This window comes from Lissotriton vulgaris, chromosome 1_1 (genome assembly GCF_964263255.1).
Source record: "Lissotriton vulgaris chromosome 1_1, aLisVul1.2, whole genome shotgun sequence".
NCBI classification, from domain to species: domain Eukaryota; kingdom Metazoa; phylum Chordata; class Amphibia; order Caudata; family Salamandridae; genus Lissotriton; species Lissotriton vulgaris.
Window position 1 is genome coordinate 1,492,969,982 of NC_141685.1, and position 17,998 is coordinate 1,492,987,979.

At 48.6% G+C, this 17,998-nt stretch overlaps 1 protein-coding gene across 2 annotated transcripts in view; it reads right to left on the reverse strand.

Moving 5' to 3' along the window:
• HDAC10 (histone deacetylase 10) overlaps positions 1–17,998 on the reverse strand; it is a 502,554-nt gene that overhangs the window by 452,315 nt on the left and 32,241 nt on the right. The gene's annotated exons all lie outside the window — the stretch shown is intronic.

The following is a 17,998-nucleotide window of genomic DNA, read 5'->3' on the forward strand; positions in this document are numbered from 1 at the left end:
TTCTTATGCCACCTCGTGACCCCCCTAGAGCCCAAGTGATGTTGTAAATACTTTCAAAATCCTCCAGGCACGTTGCCACTCCATGTCACCTCTACTCACTTTGAATACATGACAGGAGGAGCACGGGATAGAAGAACTAGGGCAGAGCAGACAGGTTCTCGGTCAAGCCCATTTTTCAGGGCCTATATGACACAATGGGAGTTAGATAATCACTGTGACAATTATTGCTGCTGTTCTTGGTAAGACAGGAACCAGGTTAGTGGTAACTGAGTTGGAAAGTGGTAGGCATTAAACCGTTTAACAAATGATTGCAAGGGAGCAAAAAATAATATTGTGAAACGCTACATTTTCCAGCCCAATGTCTTTATGCGCCTCATCCCTGGTGGCCAGTGGTAGGCCTTAGGTTTGTTTGTCATTTGTCATTTCATTGTATTGCCCTTTTTTGGTGTCTGTGACTGATGTGGTCTGTCTCCCCCCCCCCCTGTTCCTGTATTCTCTCCTGTGCCCTTTTCTTCTTCTGTCCCCTTCGTTGCCCCTGTGATTCTGTGCCCTTTTTTCCTTTTGTCCCCTTCGTTGCCCCCGTGATTCTGTGCACTTTTTTCCTCCTGTCCCCTTCGTTGCCCTGTGATTCTGTGCCCTTTTTACCTTTTGTCCCCTTCGCTGCCCCCGTGATTCTATGCCCTTTTTCCCTCCTGTCCCCTTCGTGGCCCCTATGATTCTGTGCCCTTTTTCTCTTCTGTCCCCTTCGTTGCCCCCGGGATTCTGTGCCCTTGCTTCCGTTCCCTCGCCGCTCCCGCCGCTGCTTCCCCCGCGGCTCGGCCCCCCCTGACTGCCCATTCGCTGCCCCTGCCTCCCGCCTCCCAGCTGCTCCTCCCTCCCACCTCCCCATATGTGGCGGCTGCTGCGCGGTGAGGAGAGCGACCCGTGACCTTGTTAGGTAGGTCGGTCCCCCTCCGCACAGCACCGTCTGTGCGACCTGACCCTGCCCCAGCTGCTGCTGCTGTGGAAGTGGAGGCCCTCCTCCACCCGCAGGCTACCTCCTGCGCCTCATCCCTGGTGGCCAGTGGTAGGCCTTAGGGTTGTTTGTCATTTCATTGTATTGCCCTTTTTTGGTGTCTGTAACTGCTGTTGTCCGTCTCTCCCCTGTGCCTGTATTCTCCCCTGTGCCTGTATTCTATCCTGTGCCCGTTTTAGGTCTCGCACTTGGCGACGCATGTCGCCAGCGAGACCTTTTGTTGTTGTTTTCCCTCCCAAGTGGTACAGACCGGTGCACGAGCCGATCAGGGTCTGTAGACGCGCATACGCAGGCCAGCCGAAGGCGCGGACGCGGACACACACACACACACACACACGCGCGCGGACACGGACACTTCACCTGCCATCTAGGAGATGAGGGACAGGCGCGCCCGCTCCTCTGCAACCGCGAAACCGTGTTCGCACTGGCTGCGGACCTCAGGAGGGGGAAACGAGATGTCCGGGCATAGCATCACGGACTGCATCACAGCGGCGCAGCACATCATAGCGGGTTCGGCTTTCACCACCACTCACGAGATCATGGGCCCTAAGAAGTAGGACCTGGACTGTGAGTACCCAGCGCGCGCCACTGACGCAGGGGGAGGGCAGCAACCACCGCCCCACGCGCGCGCTGCTGACGCAGGGGGGAGGGCAACGCCCGCCTGGAGGAGACGCAGCGTCACCTGCGTGTGGAGGGCTGTTGACATACCCTGGCATCTGGGTGCTGTTGTGAGTGTAGTTGCCCATCCTAGGGCGCTTTCATAAAAATGCTCAGCGCTTCTGGTGCATTCACTTGTGTCACAAACTGTCACTTGCGACCAGCAAATACGTTGTCTACTTAATAAAATTGTATTTAAGTTTTTTTAATTTTGTGGGGTGACAGAGAGATGTTGAGGGGCAGATAGAAAGAAAGTTTAGCTTAGTAACCCATTCGAAGTTTCTTACTTTTATTATTACTCGACTCTTGTCCCTAACTTGAATTTGTTTGCAGTGACACGTTAAAGCAGCCTCGCGGTCCAGCTTTTTTGGCATGGAGAACATTTAGTGTAGAATATCTCTGAAAATGCACAGTTCTCGTCCCTGCTGTATGTTACAATACAAAATGTGTCACAATACAATTTTTTTTTTTAAATCCACAGTTTTATGGGAGATCAAGTTATCCTCTTCCCAGATGTCAAGTGTCTCTTACTGAACACTCCATCAATTGCAAGTCGGCCAGGGTTGGATTGGGACAGAAAATAGGTCCGGACACTAAAATAAAAGTGGCTCGCAGACCATAAAACAAGGTCACAACCAACAAGAAAACGGCACACACACACACACTGACTTTCAGACTAGCTCACATGTCACTGACTGATTGTGTGGCTTGTCCGACCTTGAAGCCTTCTTTTCTCAAACTTCGAACATCCCAAGTGCTACCTGACCCTTAGTGTAATCAATTACCATTTCTCAGCACTTACATAAAAGAGCATACATACATTCACTGGATGGAATAAGTGGCACCTAACGGTTTTCCACATTTGTCTGTAGCCATACTCTGTTGCAATCAACAAATATTGCAGATGCACCCTTTTAATTAAAAATGTGTAGTCATGCGCATCACCATTTTTGTTGAAACTTATATTTTCTGGTTGTTACGGGCATCTTTGGAAAATGCATAAAAATCGCAGTTTTGTCCTGTCATGACTGAAAACTTTCTAAATTTACAGGATATGTATTTATGGCAGCTTGAGGTTTTGATTACCCCTGCTAATTACATAATTCCTGGACACTTTCGTTAAGCTATTTCTACTTTGGAGCACATTATGTGCATGCACTACTGGCGGGTAGCAACATATCAAAGGAAATATTTTGAAGGAACCGTGATTTCATTTGTAATTTACAAAGACAGTTTGGACCAATTTGCTACTGAAAACTGGTAAAGTAGCTTGATGGCTCATCCAATGTTCATCTTTAGTTGTGAACTTTCAACTTGCATAGAATGGAGTCATGCACAATGTTCTCTAACTACATTGGATTTGTTGCTCTCATACAGCGCTTACAACTCCCACATCATCTAAATTGTAGAATGTGTGTGTGTAGCCTGTGTTTTCGGCTCAAGTCTTAAGAAAATGTCTGCTGCAGAATAGTTCTTAGGTTTGCTCAAAACAAAGACGATAAACCTGGAAATGTGGCCCAAAACAGAGACAAGTGTCAACAATATCTTTAGTGAATATAAAATCAATTTCAAGGTACTTGGTCACAGGTTCACATTCTAAAAAGAACACATTATTTTAAAAATGAGCTCCCAGTAGAAAATTTTGGATGAATCTTTTCTCCAAGTTCAAGGACCATGACAAGTACATTATATTGAAACCAGCGCTGTAAAGACCTAGCAGAGGTACGCACAAGCAGAATGTGTAGTTCTCATCCCATTACCTGACTCTCCTATGCAGGACTGTCACCACCTCCTAAGCAAGGGTTTGTTATGTTTTAAATGTCTGATATTACTTTCAGTTGACTGTTATTTGATATATCAACCTACTACGAATGCAAAGATTTCTCAGAGACAGCTTGTTGGATTTCGATTGCCTATTTACGTGCAGAATAATGCCTGAAGCCACTTTTCCATGGGATGGCAACTAGTGATGGTACTCAGATGAGTAGAGTAAAGCAGGTTACCATTTGTTTCGCTTTGTGTTTTGTAGTCTCACGGTGGCGTGTTTAGTTATAGGTTGCCATTTATCTGTAGATGTGTTTACTTATTTATTTGCTTATTTATTTCTGTGCCTTGTAGGCCACACCTCCCATATGATCTTCGGGCTTGTTATGTTAGAATGGGATTTTCCGTTAAAGCCCTCCACGGACATACTTGTCAAGCTTCAGAACTACTGTTCTTTCTGGGTAATAATCAGCGAGGTTTTTCTCAAAAGAAACGACCATCCTTTCTTATTTCCGGAGTTCCAGTCACTCCTTTGTGTGCCTATATGTGAGTGGTGTGACTAATTGCAAGAACCGCTAAAAGTTATGAAGGTAAACGGACTCACATTCAATTCAGCAGCCCCACTCCCTTCTCATTTCTCTTGTGCACTACTGCACTTCTGTTCCTCTGTGTAAAGGATATAAATGCCAGCATAATATTGAATCCAGCACAATCTAAATTTGGAATCAGCTATATACTGATTTGCAATGAATAGATCGTAATTATAAATGGGCACGCATTCTTCCAAAACTGGTAGATGCGAGTGACCCTGTATAAACTTTTTTTCAACCTAAGTGAAGAGTAAAGAAGATATCAAGCCCTTCTGAGAATTATACACTCTGTGAATTGCTAGCCAGCAGGACACTTGGGGACAGTATAAAGGAAAAGCACTCGTGGTCCTTCACTAGCACATTACAAAGCACCTATTCCTTTTGCACTTACCATGCCCCACACGAGAGCTCCACTTGGTTGCTACTATAACCTTTAAGGAACTATACACTTAGGACATTTAACAATATTTGCTGTATGTACTTGGGATCTTCGTACATACAGTAATGTTCTCTTCTGTGCACCGGCCCACCTAGAGTGAATACTAAATAAAAACGTGACGGGAGGCTAATGACAGTACGGACCCATCCTCATCACCATTTCTTTATTTGTAAAAAAAAGTATATGTTATGCCATAAAGCTTTTCTTGGGAGACCACTAGCGCTGCTACAGAATACCGGGGTCACCAAATACCAATGACTCCGACTACTAAGGCTGCCTAGTACTGATTTCACCTCGTACCTCTTTCTCCTTCCACGCCGCACCCCCTCTGACAAACACGGTCATGCTTTTCATCCATTCTTTCTCCCTTTGTCACCGTTCTTCGATCTTGCTTACTAGTCCATTCTGCCTTTCTCTCTCTTGCTCGGGGTCAAAGTCTGGTGATAAAAAGTACGTTCCAGTCTAGATAAAACAAGCATTTGCAATGCAATAGGTCTCGCATTATTAAAGTTTGAGCTGTTCGTGTTGTATTATTTAGCAATGCCAATAGCTCAAACTTTAGTAATGCGAGACCTATCGCATTGCAAATGCTTGGTTTACTCTTCCCTCTGCTCACTTCATATTCTCTGCATTCCCTTTTTATTATTTGCCCGTTTCCTCCACTATTTTCATATGTTCCCGCTCTCCTTTTCTATATCTTTTGACTGTCTATTCCCTTCACATCACCCCACATCCTTTGCATATTCAGATTGCGCGAACTCTATACCCCTTGTTTCTCCTTTATTTTCAAGTCCTCCCCTTCTCAGCCTCTCAATATTTGCTCTCTCAGACCTTTACTCCCTCTTTCGTTGCACGCTTCTCCTTCCCCTTTCGCCTTGTATTCTCTCATTCCGGGGATCCCCAACCCCTGAACAGGCCTTTTCTCATTCTCAGTCCCGGGATATCCCTTCAGAGCAGGATTTTGGGCAGAGGCCTTGCCTCTCTTCTGCCCACAGATAGTCACCGCAGCGCCCCCACCCTCTTTTCCCACACATCCTTTCACAGAGCATGGCACTGCCTTCAAGCTGGCACCACTTGTAGCAGGCTTATCGGAAATTAGCTTTTTCTTCAACATTTCGTCCAGCCAGCAGGGGCAGGTGGTCGTTTCACAGCGCGCTCCGGAAGCAGATACCAGCCCTAAAGAATGAATTACCCCAGGTGCTTTCCCACCTGAAGCTGGGTATGTGACAGCCCCGTACGGAGCACTGAGAGCTTTCAGACACCGTAATGTGCACATGTGCAAGGACGGAAAACGGCCCAAATATCCCCTAGTTTTAAGTAAAAAACATCAAAACTATATTTCTGAATCACGGTAGAGGAAGAGCAAACTTTCAATGTTATCAATGCACAATAAAGTCCACAAAGACTAATTTCTATATTCTTTCTTTATTCTTGGCTAAAGATAAAACAGAAACAGGTAATGCATGTTGTCCCTTCTGACTGTGGAACTTAATGATTCATCACATTGAACTTCTGATGCACTAATTCCTGGTCCATGTGAGTTTTTACCTACAGTCATATGGCAATCAAGCCACATGTGCTCCGCATATAGCGTGAGGTCGGTCACGAACATCTAATATCGTTTTTCATGTGCAATTTCGTTGTAGTTGACCTGGCGCCACCTGCTGCACCACTGGTAGCGACGTCCCTTTACCCGTTACCTGTCTCTCACTTCCACTGTTTTTGTCACATGACACACGTACACAACATTCATATTTTCATTAAAAAGCACGGAAGGAGAGCCGGGGGGAGCCTGGTCCATAGTGCACACACTGAGGGGACCCTTTACGGTCCATGATGTCCACGGGTAGAGGCCAGAAGGAGAAGACCGTCAAAGACCTTTCCGCGTCCATCCAGGTGCGGCAACAGGCCAAGGATATGGCGACCAAGTCCCTACAATCCACGGCGGGGACAGCGGAAGGCAAAGACTTGATAACGAAGGCCTTCCTGGAATCACTCTTCTCCACTTTACTTGATGACATCCAATCCCTGAAGAAGGAGTTCACTGACGAGATTAAGGAGGTTCGTAGAGACATGGACAGTATTGGGGAAAGGGTTGCGGACCTCGAAACTAAGAGAGACTCCAGGGACTTGGAGATAGAGGGACTGCGCCAAGAGGTGGTCCGCCTTCATGACCAGAATGTAGATTTGCAGACCACATGGAAGACCTGGAGAACCGCTTCCGGCGCCATAAGGTCCGCATTCGGGGCTTAACCATGGCAGATGATACCAAAGATCTCCTGAGCTTTACTAATCGTCTCTTCAAATCACATTTTGAGTCGCTCGCCGGAGGAAGAGATGCGCATTGACAGAGTACACAGAGTGGGCCCGCCGCACTCTCCCACGGCTCCCCCGCCTGATATCCTGGCGTGTGTGCAGGACTTTCGCACCAAGGAGGAGATCCTGCTAAAAGCTTGGCACCTGCACCCTCTTTCCTACAAGGGACAAGCCCCAGTCTTGTATCAAGACCTGTCCGCCATTACCCTGCAGAAGCAGCGGCTCTCCAGGCCGGTCACGGCCTTCCTGTAACAGCACAAAATCCCCTATAGCTGGGGTCATCCCTTTCGCTTGATGTTCAAGAAGGACAATAAGTTGTTTCAGTTGAGATCCCTGACAGAGGCCTGCCGATTGCTAGGAATTGACCCACCTGAGGAGTCGGACGGAGCAGCGGATCCCACGCTAGGCCGCGACGATGGGAGGCCCCGATGGCAGCAGCAACGCAGAAGACGCCGGCTCAACAGGCCTCCAGCGGCGGCGATCGAGGAAGGACAGCGTGCCGCGGTGGCGGCGGTGTCCGCCACCCCAGAGGTGACCCAACCCAGCTGAGAGCCGGACCGTGCCCTACATTGATGGGGCGGGTTCAATGGTGATAGTCCCCGCTGTCGGCGGGAGACCGGGGAATCATGTGGTGCAGTCGACCTTTCCTGAGGTGACATTTTACCATTCATCCTTGGATGATGGACATTGACTGTGGGTTCTTGGGGTGGGGGATAGTTGTAACTGTTTTCATTCATGGTTGGGCGGGTAGTTCTGGTGGGATGGGGGGGTTCCGGATTCGAGTGAGGCTGGCGACGTGTGAGTGTGTTGGGGCCTGGGATGTTGGTGAGGAGTCGGAGAGGAGAGGTTACTGGTGGTCTGAACGTCGGCTGAGAATGATGCAGCCTGCGGTTAGGCCAGCAGACTATGTGTCAGAGCGAGGGGGGGATGATTACCTATGCCTGCGACTGAGCTGCGCCTTCTCACTCTAAATGTACATGGGCTCAACAACCCCATGAAGCGCCGGGCAGTCCTGTCCCTCCTGGAAAATTCCAAAGCGGATATCGGTCTTCTCCAGGAGACACACTTGTTGCCCAAAGACTGCCACAGGCTAAAGTCCCGTCATTTCCCAATACAATTCTTTTCTTCCGCACACACGAAGACGGCAGGGGTGGCAATCCTGGTGTCCCAACTGTTTAAGGGGAGAGGGATACACAAGGGAACCAAGCTTAAAGGGCGATTATTGTCCTGCAGATTGTCAATAGGAATGGACACCTTCACCATTATTTCAGTGTATGCGCCGAACGAGGGGCAGGAGAAGTTTCTCCACCAAGCGCTCAGAGAGGCAGCCTCTGCGCCTGACGGACACATCTTAATGGGGGGGGGGGGACCTTAATCTGGTATTCGACAACCTCTTGGACAGATCTGCTCAGCGGTCCATGCAGGCAGGCACTCTCTCAGAGGGGGGCGGAGCAGATTGAAAGAACTGGGGATGGTCGACCTGTGGCGTACCTTTCACCCGGGAGTCCGGGACTATAGATATTATTCCAACGCTCACAAGACCTATGCACGCCTGGATTATTTCCTAGCATCTCCCTCGCTTCGGGCGCTAGCGTCAAGTGTAGAAATAGGGGCTGCGGCACTCTCTAACCATGCACCACTCTCTGTAGTGTTCTCCTTTACCCCTCCCCCGAGCGCGGCGCGCGTTTCTGGAGGTTACGCGACACACTCTTACATAGGAAGGACGTGGTGGCCAAAATTAAGGGAGCTATAACCGACTACTTAACACACAATCGGCCGTCAGATACCTCCCTAGCGACGCACTGGGCGGCTCTCAAGACGATCCTACGGGGCGAGTTCATAGCGCATTCGGCAGCAGAGAACGTGGAGCGGGTGCGCAAGAGGGAGGAGCTGACGTCCCGCACAAGGGAATTGGAACAGATACACCAACGGACGTAGGCGCCGCGGGTCTGGAGACAGCTGCGACTGGCACGTCAATAGCTGGCTGCTCTGGATCAGGACCGAGCAGAATATGCGGCTCTGCGAGTGCGGCACACTTATTACACAGGGGGTGACAGGTGCGGGCGCCTGTTCGGGCGAGCCATTCGTGAGCTACAGCAGCGACACATGGTGCAGGAAGTCCACACACAGGGAGGGGATAGAGTGACCGGAGATGGAGCCATAGCAAAAGCCTTTAGCAACTTTTACACCTCGTTATATGCAGGGGCTCGGCTTGATCCCTGCGAACAGCGCAGCCTTTCTGGACTCGGTGTCCCTCCCGTCCTTATCGTCAGATCAGTTGGAGCTATTAGAGAGGGCGATCCGTCCTGAAGAGGTCATATCAGCAATTTCACGCCTCAAACTAGCTAAGGCGCCGGGCCCGGACAGTTTCACTGCTATCTTTTACAAGACTTTCTGTGCCCGGATAGCCCCGTTATTGACCGCCGTTTTTAACTCCTTTTCCGATTCCGGCGCTATCCCAAAGGATCTGATGGGTGCCACGATATCGGTCATCCCTAAACCTGGGAAGGACCGAACGCAATGTGGAGCCTACCGGCCTATATCACTTCTCAATGTAGATCTCAAACTCTATACTAGTATTCTGGCGGCGCGGTTAGGTCCATTCATGCAGGGATTGGTTTACCCGGATCAGGCTGGCTTTATCCCGAAGCGTCAGACCGTCGACAACACAAAGAGGCACTCCACTTGCTTGAGCGGGCCACAAGACTGCCAGGTGAATTCACGATGATGGCAATTGACGCAGAGAAGGTGTTTGATCGTGTTCACTGGCCATACTTGGAGCAAGTGCTTATTAGGGCAGGGCTGGGGGTTAAATTTTGCACGTGGGTCCTGAATTGCTACACCTACCCACGGCGTCAGTGCGAGTTAACGGCTGTTCGTCCCCCACTTTTCCCATCGAGCGTGGAACCCGTCACGGGTGTCAGCTTTCCCCCTTGCTCTTCGCGCTGTACATGGAACCTCTGGCACAGGATATGCAAATGGACTCAAAGGTGCGAGGAATCACATTCGGGGCAGATGTCCACACGATCAGCTTATAAGCCGATGACGTCCTTCTTTCCCTAGTCTCCCCTGCAACATAGTTGCCGGCTAGTGTGGCGGTCCTGGAGGCGTTTGCGAAAGCTTCCGGCTTTAAAGTTAATATGGCAAAATTGTTGGCCCCGGATCTTTCCCTGGAGACACAGACACGTGCCTCATTGGAGGCGAAGTTCCCCTTCCGCTGGGCGGATGATACAGTCCCCTACCTGGGGATACAGCTGGCGTCCACATTGCAGGACACGGTGTGTATTAACTACGCTACCCTCCGTCGCAACATCCGCGCAGAAATTGGGACGATGGCGACATATCCCGCTTTCCTGGCTGGGCCGGGTGGCGGCGGTAAAGATGACGGTCCTTCCGCAGATCTTGTACATCTTTCGGGCTATCCTGCTCCGCCCCCGGAGAGAGCTGGATCCGTCGAACGCAGTTGGAACTGGCGCAGTTTGTCTGGAACAGAAAACGGCCCAGGATAAAGCAGAGGTTGGCAATGCTTGCCCGGAGAGGGGTGGCTTGGGATTGCCGGATTTACAGCTCTATTATCAAGCGACTCAACTCCGGACCTTTGTGGAATGGAGCAAATGGGAATCGGAACGGCATTGGCTTTTTCAGGATCAGGCGGTGGCGGGGCGCCCGCTGCAGGAGATGCCCTACCTCCGTCGACAACACCAACCCCCTAACCTGTACGCTTCTTTTATCACGCGGGTCCCGCTTGAGGTGTGGGATCAAACTTGTGTCCGACACAGCTTGACGATGTTTCCTTCCCCTCTCACTCCCTTGTTGGAGAACCCTGATTTTGGCCCAGGTAGAGATGTTCGAGCTTTAGCACTCTGGCGCCCGCAGGCTGTAGATATCTTTTTCACATCTATTCGGGTGAGGGGTGACACCCTTCGAGGATCTACGGAAGTTCTATGGCTTACCGGAAACAGAGCGCCTTCGCTATCTCCAGGTGCGACACTGGGCGCTCCACCCCCTGGTCCGCGGGGAAGCGGACCGCAAGCTTAGTCAATACGAATATTGGCTTATCACACGCACGGCAGACAAACGGCTTATTTCGGACATCTATCGGCTACTCTTGGACAGGTACTCACACGTTTATAACGCAGGACGGGTGAGGTGGGAGAGAGAACTGGGGCGGGACCTGAGTAACAAGGAATGGGACGAGATTTACTATCGCGCCCGACACTCTGCTTATCACATGGGGTTGACGGACACCTTTACTAAGATGGTAACCTACTGGTACTATACACCTGAACGGCTGCATGAAATGGATCGTACTAGGGATGCTTCCTGCTGGCGGGGTTGGGGGGAGAGGGGTACGTTGACACATTTTTTGTGGGATTGTAAGCATATCCAGGGCTACTGGAAAGCGATCCTAGATGAGGTGGACGCACACTTTGATACGGAGATCCCCCGATTCCCGGCCTATGTCCTTTTAGGGCTTCCCAATGCCATTACCTTCCCTTTGAGAGCGCGCAGGGGCCGATTGATTGCGATAGCACTGGGTTCTGCTGTTCAGACTCTTTTGGCTCTGTGGCACACCGCGCATGTCCCTACATTCCAAAGTTGGCTGGGTAGGCTCTGGTCTGTCCTGGGTATGGAAAAACTATCCCTGGTGAAGGCGGGAGAGGGGGCTAAATATGCTGAACTATGGCAACCCTTCTTATCCCTCTTGGCCACTGAATTCAAAGAGGTGACCTGCCCCCGGTATCTCAGATTATTCCGCTTATCACACACGAATGATTGAATTGTGTTGGTATGTATGGCTATATGCTTGGTGCGGGACTTTGAATCCGGAACTAGGGTGGGGGTGGGTAGGCCGGGGGGTAGTTCTGGGAGGGGCGGGATAGGGGTGGGGTTGTTCATTGTTGTGGCTCTGTGGACAATGGGCCCGCTCCGACTGATGGTCCCGCAATTTTCGGGGATTATTGGACTGTGTGGGTGTAGCCTAAAGCCGAGTATCGTTGGTATCGCTATGGAAGTCAGCAGTTTTTATATGCTTTGTGCAACGAAACGTTTCTGTTTGGTGAAAGAGCCTTTCTTTTTTCAATAAAAATATTTAATACTAAAAAGCACGGAAGCCCATCCTTATGTGTGTGGTCGTTAATCAATGCACCTGAAGTAACAGTATGTTATGTTGGTATGAATTTGTAGAGCGCACGTTCACCCCAGGGTTTCTTGGCGCTGTGTGCCGCTGGGGAACCTGTCCTGGCTTTCCCTGTGAGATGGTCCTTATTGGGCATCCCCAAGGTGAAGCCAGGCATCCCCGGCAGCGAGGGGGCCGTTGTGCGAGATTAAGCAAGCTATTGCCCAGAGTTGCAGCGTGGGACCCATGGTTAGAGAGGCACCAAGGCGAGATTTATCGAGCCCGCTGACATTGGTTCCACACCCTGCCGCGTCGGGAATTGAACCCTGGTCCCAGGCCGACCTCTGCTTCTGGGTCTGCCGCTTCTAACCGGTGAGCCACACTTCCCCACAGTAGATGGTGTAACACCCAGGATAATGTGCTGCATGGCTAAATACTTCAAAAGGTCCAAATGGCATCATCACCAGTCAGTGCATGCTTCCATCATGCACACACACTACTAGCTGTCTGTGCACACTTCCATCAGACACACACCACCAGCCGTCAGTGCACGCTTTCACCAGGCAGACACACACCACCAGCTGCCAGTGCACGTTTTAACAGGGACACTCCTCCAGCTGTCAGTGCACACTTTCACCAGGCATACACAACACCAGCTATATTTGCATGCTTCCACAAGGCACACACACCACCGTTTGTCAGTGCACGCTTCCATCAGTACACACCACCAGCCATCAGTACACGCTTCTAGCAGGCAGACACACCACCATCCGACCCACTTAATGGTTAGAAAACTATTTTTTTATGTATAGTCTTTTACACACTGTTAGGCTGATCTATTTTAGTACACATTATGCTGCAATCTGGCGTTTATGAGTTTTTTTCTGGCACATCTCTACCCCAAAGCCTCTCACTGAAAGGTGTGAACTCTAGCACTGCCACACTCGTGAATGCCTTACAGTGCAACCACACACACACCACACACACACACACACCCACCCACAGAGCCACACACACACACCCACAGAGCCACACTCACACCCAGATCCACACACACAGAGCCACACATTATCGAAATATCACCTTGGAAAGGGTCATGAGCCTCCCCTCAATATAGCTCGGCTGACTATAACTCAACACTGAGACATCCAAGTGCCATCCGAGGCCTCATGGCTTAGTCCCCATTTGTAATGACTTCCAATGTACAATGATTGTGCCCAGGCAAGAATGAATTAACATGTAAAATTCCACAAGACACAGCTGTAGGCCTATGGATACTTTTCTAATGATCAGTAACCCTAAGCTAAGATTGTGGACACTTGTGTTCCTTGGTGACCTGAACTGAAGTACGTTCATTCATAAGAGGCAACTAATCTGCCGTAGAGCAAAGAGTTAGGGATGCGCCTGCTTAAATAAGCCTTACATTCTTTCCCTTAGAAAAATGGAATGGCGAGCAATGGCTCAATTGTATTGAGAAAAGACTACAGAACCCAGAATGCATTATGTTATTTACAAAAAGCACATGACTGGGACACAGAGTCCTAGTGTTACATGGTCAAGCAACAGAAACTGTAAATTCATTAGGAACAGCGTAGTCGTGTAAGGGAAGGCAGAAGTATTTGTAAAGGAAATGTTTTTTTTGGCAAATGTTTATAATTCCGGTTTCAATAATTTAAATTCTATGCAGTTTACACAATGTTACTGCTTTATTGCTTATTCAAACCAATGGCTTACCCGCCCTATTGCGTAGTATATTTTTTACAAGTAAAATTGCCTGTCCTTTCCATAATAAGCAGTCTGCCACACAACTGTTAACCCCCTAAGCATTAAGCCCCTGTAAAGCATTCCTTCTATATAGATCGGCAAGTTACATGCACGCTGATAACATCTGGAGTGATCAGCAGGTCATAAATTGAAGGGACAAGAGAAGTGGATGAGACAAACAGATCGAGTGGGAGGGATGAAGGAAGTGAGAGAGGGAAGCAGACAAAAGAGAGAGAATTAGAACAGACTTCTTCTGTACACTGAGTTAGCAACCCTTGAAAGACCCCAACTTGGAAAAGGAGGAAACAAATCTTCCTTCGGCAGGATTCCTTTTGCTCAATGCATCATCACAGTTGGTAGGATAGCTCAGCAAGTTCAGTGTTCACTGCTGTAGTTTGTGTGTGCTATGCAGGCCGCACAGTAATATACCCTCTGATCATTGTGAGGCTAACAGAGCGAATGCCACTGGGATAATCACATCAGGCAGTGTTTGCTAACAAGGGCTTGGCTCCTCTACATAAAACATTTTCACTGTTGTATTTTAACCAGATTTCTAGCTTTCAGCAAGCTCGTGAGCGGCTGCGTTGATATCTCTGTATACATAAAGGCTTGTTCAGCTCCCCTCCCATCCCCTCCCTTTGCTGCCTGCTTGCTTTGTGTGTGAGTGAGAGGAAGGGGGCAGGGCGAGAGCGAGAGTGTGTGAAAGGACCACATCTTGTAAATGGAGTAAACATATGTTTCTTCTAAGGGACCCGTTTTTTTGGCTGGAATGTTGGCAGTTTATACAAACATGAACGCTGGTGTTGGAGATATACAGGGTGTGTGCGAGACAGTAGTAATTCACAATCCAAACAGCAAACAGATCAAATGCTTTGATTGCCAAGGCCTATTTATGAAAAGCCCTATCTGATAATGTAAATGTAAATGTAAATGTATAGGCATTTATATAGCGCACTACTTACCCGTAGGGTCCCAAGGCGCTTCGACCGCTGCGAAACCCTTCCTGGCTTCCCTGAGAGATGGTCCCTAATGGGTATCTCCAGGGTGAGACCAGGCATCCCCGGCGGTCTGGTGGGGCCGTTAGTGAAGATGAGGCAAGCTAATGCCCAGAGTTGCCGAGTGTGATCGCTGATCAGAGTGGGCACCGAGGCGAGAGAATTATCGAGTCCGCTGACCCTGGTAATATTTTACCACTAAATTTGCACGTTTAAATGCCTTTTGTGGATAAGCGTTCCATTAAACACCTGTTCAAATTAAGCCCCCTTAATGTCAATACGGCAAATGCCAGAAGTGCTGTTTTTTTTTTTTTACTTTCGTAATGTGAATTTTTTTTTTATTAATAAATAAAATAACTACTGTAACATAGGGCAACTTGATTTGTGTTAAAAAAAATGACCATTATAATAAAAATATAGACCCATGACAACATATGAAAAAGCCAACACACAGCACGGTACTAATAAAACATAGTTGAAACGCACTCACATTCGTGTGAGAGGCAGGCGCTCATGTGGAGACGGGTCCTCTGTTACAAACACCTCGTGTTACTAACAGCGACAACGTTTTAAAACAATGTTTGCACTTTAAAACAAAGAGATTACCACAAACGTGTGTTTAGTTTAGAAGAAAGGGCTTTTATTTTAGCCCACCTTAACCGTACTACTACGGTGCGCTATAGAAGTCAATGGAGGGTAGGTAGGGCTGGGGGAAGAGTCAATGGCTGCAGCGCTACCCAGCGTGAACCCAAATAGCCCATGTGCATTATAAACACACCAAAGAAGATGTGGCCTTGGTTACAAACACCTTGTTTGTGTAAGGCGAGAGGGGGAGGTGGGGGGTGAAACTCTGTGTGGCTTGTGCTCTCCTGGCGCCTCGGGTCTGTTTACTGTAAACACGTGGAATTCCAAACCATTCATGAAGCAGGATGGCTCCGTCTCTATTGAGCCCCACTGGCGCCTGTTGTATGTTTCCAGAAGAGAGGAAGGATCTGGAGAAGCAGGAAGCACGCACTCCCTATACAGCCGGCTGTGAAATTGTAGGCACAGTTACTATGCGAGATCTGCAATTTCTAAATGTAAACACATTTTATGAAACGTAAGATGTCCACAAGTTTGGGGCTATAAAAACAAGCATCACCCCTTGTGACCGGGCGCGGTTCGAGGGTATGAATGAGGCGACGGTCGCACGTGACCTTCGTGCTTAAATTAAGCCACAACTGAAAGTGCTTTTGGGCTGAGTGCTGCACAGGCCGCAGAAACTTACCTGGTTCGTACACTGGTGAGGAGGGGAGCGTTACCCTCGCGGCTTCCTCTGCTCTGCTGCGACGTTGAACCGGCGAGCCCTGTCCTGCTCGAACGGCCTCCGGAGGATCGACCTGAGGGCAGCACATCGGCCTGCTCTGCTTCCCCTCACTCACGGCAGAGGTGAACTGTGGAGTCACCTGGCGTGCTACGCAGTCAGTGGCTGAGACAAGGACAGCGGGAGGGGGGACGGACAGCGGGAAGGTGGTCAGGATACAACCACGCGGGACAGGAACGAGGTTAACAATAAGAAAAAACATCGGTGTAAAAAAAAAAAAAAAAAAAAAAAAAAAAAGGGAACGCCCACAACTTCATGACGGGAAAAAGGGGTGGGGAATAAAAAATAAAAAAACACCGGAACGCCCACGAATCTGCTCCGAGAATGATTGCCACATCTCTCTTCCAATGGCTAGCCTCCATTTATGGAGCTAGCCAATGGAAGAGAGAGGCGGGTTAAAGCCCCATACTGGATATCAAAAAATCTTGCCTGCGCGACACTGCTGCCGCAGTGAACGCCAGGCTGCGACCTAAAAAGGGTTCCTCTCCTCTTTCTCAGTTTCTCCTCCAGCTCTCACATGAGTTACCACTGGACCATTCCTCTGGGTCTGATTCGCTTCTGGTGGATGAGTCTGCTTCTGAATCATATTGTTTCTTCTAGTCGTCTTTGATGTAGGGGTAGACGGTCTCATGGGAGAACTTTCTCCAATGTTTCTGCAATTTATTAATTTTACTTTGCATAAGAACATCTTTGTTTGCTAATCTCCTTTTTCAATTACTCCAGTTTCTTCTCGAAGAGGGAGATCTTAATTTGGGTGCTCAGGGCGTCTTCACTTGCTTTTATTTCAATCGACATGGTTTCAGATACGCGTTTGGTTGTATTAATGATCAAGATGAGCATGTCTCTAGAGCACCACCACCAGACCACTCTTTTTGAAGATAGGATTTTCCAGGAAGACTCTGGTTTGTTAGCCACTAGTAGACCTGTTGGAGCTGCGTTGCCTCGTAAATACTCAGTCATTATGGCTCCATGTAGAAGTACTGTTATCTGGTCTATCTTGAGTTCTTTATTTCATCCCATTTATGTGATTGGGCCGTTCTTTCTGTTATGTTGCTATCTGGTAGGAGTGAGGGAGCTGATAATATCAGAGATGTCATTTCATCGGTTATGCTATGCCAAGCTGTTTGGTCAGTGAATGGTAGGTTTATACAAAGGGTACTTGGGTGTGTTAAGAAATTATCTTGTCACAAACCCTACAGCAGTGCACTGCTCTAGCTTTTGTAAACAAGGGACTGGAAGTGTAATGAACACTAACCAGTCCTGGGAGGTGGAGAGATCCTTTTTATTCTAGGAAAGGAGAGGAGGGATACGTCCTCCCAAATCAAAATGTACAATACTCAAAGTTACTCCACCGAGTCTCCGGACACTATACATGACGAGAGGAAGTGCTTGCCCCAACTAGACTCCACGCTACTAGGCGTGGGAAAGGAAAAAAATGTTTTTCTTTAAATAACCCTCTCACACTCTAGTAGTGTCATACTTCATCATTGGGTTCAACCTAACTTCTAAAGATGAAATAGGGTCTATCGTCGTATAAACAACTGTGGAAGCTCCATGTAGGCTCCTCTCAGCCAAGTGCAGCATTGTGTAGCATTATTGCTCTTGACAGAAATGGATTGCTGCTTACTGTCTCCTGGCTCCAAACAGTGAATTCACTTTGGTTTCTTAATAGGGTGACTGCTGGGCTGCTTAGAAGAATTCAACAGCAGAGTTTAGTTTTTCGTTCCCCCTATTCTAAACTGCTCTCTCACTGTTTTGCCCACAGCCCTGGTGATCAGTGATGAAAATGCACTGCTGCCATGTTGGGATGTGCTTATAAAGTATTAAACCCACTTAGAAGTGCTGAAAAAGTAATTATTAAATCCATGCCACAAAGTGTACATTAGGGCAGCAAAGGGCTTGAAGTGTACTATAGTCACGTTGAAAAGTGGCACCGTAGATAAATGCTTGTTGAGTACTCTAGTGAAGCACTTATA